Source organism: Colobus angolensis, unplaced genomic scaffold (assembly GCF_000951035.1).
Source record: "Colobus angolensis palliatus isolate OR3802 unplaced genomic scaffold, Cang.pa_1.0 Scaffold131, whole genome shotgun sequence".
In the NCBI taxonomy this organism is placed as follows: Eukaryota; Metazoa; Chordata; class Mammalia; order Primates; family Cercopithecidae; genus Colobus; species Colobus angolensis.
This window is the reverse complement of record NW_012114364.1, coordinates 4,264,427-4,268,533: the sequence shown is the minus strand read 5'-3', so window position 1 is coordinate 4,268,533 and position 4,107 is coordinate 4,264,427. Positions and strand designations below refer to the sequence as shown.

Sequence of the window (4,107 nt, the reverse complement as noted above, 5' to 3'; positions counted from 1 at the left end):
CTCACTCTGGGAGTTGAAAGTAAATCAGAATAGTGAAGTTGTTTGGTGGGAAGTTTCAAATGGCAGTGACTGTAGCTGTGGTTTAATAGTGCCTGGCGCTCTTCCCTTTTCCTCTTCCTTGATATCTTGGAATCTAACAGAATAAAGTCTGGCTTTCAGTCTTTCTGAAATGGGAATTATGAATGCAACATTTTAACCTAGGTAAAGAAGAAAAGACAAATACAGAATCTCTAAGATTGCTTTCTGTAGCACGTATATAATTCTTAGTGCATTATTAATGAAGTCTTAATTCTTAGAGCATGATTTAAGACAAATCACTTAATCTTGCTAGTTAGCCAAAAGAGCAAATGATCAAAGACTGAGCTCACAAGTACAGTACAATCGATTCATGATAAATCAGCAGTGCTTGAATGCTATGTATGAAATCCATACGCACAAGAATCTGAAATATTTCTTCGTTTAATTATTCATCCATATCCTAGACTAAAGAAGAAAGCCAGGGGACAATTAGAAGATGGGAACAAAGGATTACATAGAAAATCCAATTCTCAAAGTAGTTCTCCTAATAATGCTGTCCTTTCAAAAATTTTAATTTTGCTCTTCTGCAACAGCAGTATCAAATATTTGATCATTAGTATATATCTCCTTCATTAAAAATTGATTAAGCCAATATGCTAATCCTTCTCATTGCCTGTACAAAGAAAAACTAGTCAATAATATGGTTCATTGCCAGTATCAACACAAGCCACCAACTGCAGGACATCCAGCACATCGAAGTGCTTGCAGTGTTTCCTAGGTCTAAAACTAAACCAAGTATTAAGGGGTTAATACTCTTCTTTACCTCCTGAATTACAAATGCGAATTCTATACTATTTAGATAAATACCTAATTCAGGACCAAGAGGAGCATACAAAACTCTAAGGGAAAGGTTTACTTTTTCCAGCCTTCTAAAGAAACTGGACAGGCCAATAAATGGAGGTCCGTCATATTTATAGGTTCCAATAAAATTTGCCTATTGTACTTAAACAAGCTTTTGGATTTACAATTCTCGTTTCAAATATACTTTTTTTATTTTATTTTTTATTATTGTACTTTAAGTTCTAGCGTACATGTGCATAAAGTGCAGGTTTGTTACATATGTATACTTGTGCCATGTTGGTGTGCTGCACCCATCAACTCGTCAGCACCCATCAAGGCCAGGATAATACTCAACATGGCATTAACAGAATTTTATTTCCTGTTTCATATTGGACAGACTACTCTAGCTGTAATAGGCTCATTGCCTGATGCATACAGCAAGTCAATACACCAAGACACTGAGTTGCAGCAGAGAAAGAGATTTAATTGCAGGGTCACTGAACAAGGAGATGGTAGGAAGCCTCAAATCCATCTCCCTGAAGAATTTGAGGATAACATTTTTAAGGGTTTTGGAGTGAACTGAAGTGTGGAGATTGTTGATTGGTTCCAGAGTGCACAGTGAACTCATGGGACAGGGAGATGAATGAGGTGTATTCTTCTGCTGATCTCATTCTTCTGTGGGGTCTTCAAACTGGTTGCTGGAATTCAGGGTCTGAAAAACAATCTTGAGTGAAGCAGAAGTAAAGTCTTAAAGAAAGATTGCAAAGATATAAATTATTTAGAAGAAGAATAGAAATCACAAGAAACGAGAAATTTTGCAAAATTTAACAAAAGTCTTAAACAAAAGCCTTATGACACTAATGACAGAGATCCTGTCTGTAGGAACAATGGGGATGTAAATTATTTCTTAAACAGTCTATGACCCTCATGTCAGACATCCTCCCTATGGGGACAGTGAGCATGCAAATCAATTCTTAAACAGCCAATGACCCTAATGTCAGAAATTCTATCTAGGGAACAATGAGCGTGCAAGTAGCCAGTATATAGTGTTACACGACTTTTAACAACAAGGAAGTGGGCCAGAGTGCAGCCTGATTAATGCTTAATTATAAGTATATTTCTGTCCAGAGCTCGACATGCAATTCTTGTCAACTCCGTGGAGATAGTTACAACATCACAGTATGAAAGATGTCATGATCATACATATTCTCATTAGAAATTTCTGGGCACAGAAAATAATACAGGCTACCTTTGTCACAAAATACAAACCTGCTATGTAGAAATCAGAGAGCAGTGGCTTGCTTATCTTTCTTGTCCAGTGTCCCTGGTACTAACAGCATCTGGATGATGATGATGATGATGACGATTATTATTATTATTATTATTATTTTTAACAAGAAATACTTACATCTTGAGAAATGCTAACATCTCATTTCAGTGCAGCCCAGGAAGCACTGTAAATTGAATGAAAACTGGGGAGAGGAGTCTTAGATGAAACTGAGGCTATAAGGTTGTTTAGATTTTGTTTTTTGGTGCCCCCCCCCCACACCTTTCCAGGATGGTTGTGGTAAAGACTTGAAGAGTAACAAGTTTAAAAGGTGTAAGCAGGTCTCTTACGTTAGAGACACAGTTATTAATTCACCTTGGAGATGGAATGTTAAGAGAGTGGCCTTTTAGTTAATCAAATGCAAAGCCATTACGCAGGCTTTGTTCTCAGATGAGATTGAATCACAACTGACAGTGTGTGTGTGTGTGAATGTGTATGTCTGTGACCACGCTTTGTAAGTATTGAGAAGGGACTCACAATTGCTAAGAGTTACAGTGGAGGTGTGTATAGGAATAGATTTTGGTTTTGGGGGGCATGAAGCTTATTTGGAGAGAGGCAGAAAATAAGTTTTTTAAGAAAAATTATGAAGGTGTAAATGTATTTATTAAGAATGAGAAGAGAAATCACAAGAAATTTGAAATTTTCAGAAGTTGACAAATAAAAAAATCCAGAAATACTGCACAATGGCACTTATTAACGACCTTAAAAATGCCATAATACTTTTTTCTAACATATGTATTTTTGCTGTATACTCTGAATTGCCTCTTCATATGACATTGATTTTACAATATTTTCCATAGAGAGAACAGAAAGATAATTCAGTCTTTCCTCTAGATTGATCAAAAATTTTTTTAATTTGGTAGTTTAGAAGAATTTATTATAATTTCATTATTTATTGTTTGGGGTATCAAATTAAATTTTTAGGATTGTGGTTAATTTGGGAAACTCTCTGCCAAGTTTTTTGTTTGTTTTTGAGACAGAGTCCTGCTCTGTTGCCTGGCTGGAGTGCAGTGGCATGACAACAGCTCAGGGCAGCCTTGACCTCCCAAGCTCAAGCATTGCTCGCACCTCAGGCCCTCACCCCAAGTAGCTGGGACTACAGGCATGCACTACAATGCCCCACTAATTTTTGTATTTTTTGTAGAAACAGAGTTTTACCATGTTGTCCAGGCTGGTCTCGAACTCCTGGGCTCAAAGGATCTGCCTGCCTTGGCATCCCAAAGTGCTGGAATTACAGGTGTGAGCCACCATGCGTGGTGTATTAAGTTCTGTTCATATGAGTCATAGGTTCTGAGGGCAATTTTGCACAATATTATCAATTTAATATGAATTATCTTGGAAATGATGATTTTTTTAAACACTTTGTTATTGATGTCCTCACTGTAGTTGGGATGTATTACGAGTTTGTGTGTTTTCTTCAGTCAGTATTTCTTGTTAAATCGGCAAGATATTTACATTTTTTCCGCTTTGTGTGTGTGCAACTCTTCCTTTTGATTGCATTGTCTGTCAATCCAAGAGCCTACTCATTACTCCCAATCAAACTTATCTTTTCCTCTTAATGAGTTACTCTTTTGGATATGATCTGATTTCATTGTGGTTGTTACAATGTACTTCTTTTTATCAGAGTAATTTCTATTGATTTTATCATTTATTCTTGTGGTTTTTCTTTTCATATTTCATTAATTTGAATTTGAGTTTTGGTTCTTTAGTAAATACATTTTAAGATGGCAAAAGAATATCCTTCACATGTATCTACATCAAGAATCTATAATTTCTCTATTGTTTTATTGAAATTTTTCAAACTGTTTTTCTAAATTACAATTAAAATGGAAATATCTTCAACACAACTTCTTGTTCCAAAGTCATAATGCCCAAGGCCATTCTAAGGGGAAGTTTGAAGGAAAACCAATCATAGAGGAAAA

The 4,107-nt window shown here is 35.9% G+C and overlaps 1 long non-coding RNA gene across 1 annotated transcript in view; it reads right to left on the bottom strand.

The window, feature by feature from the left end:
• The window catches only part of LOC105506088, a 5,591-nt gene extending 3,394 nt beyond the window's left edge, over positions 1 to 2,197 (bottom strand). Inside the window, exons 1-2 of the long non-coding RNA XR_001000867.1 lie at positions 2,128 to 2,197; positions 93 to 197 (exon numbers count right to left, since the gene is read on the bottom strand). This is a non-coding gene — a long non-coding RNA (uncharacterized LOC105506088). The remainder of the gene's footprint in view (positions 1 to 92; positions 198 to 2,127) is intronic.
• Between the last annotated feature and the right edge of the window lie 1,910 nt (positions 2,198 to 4,107).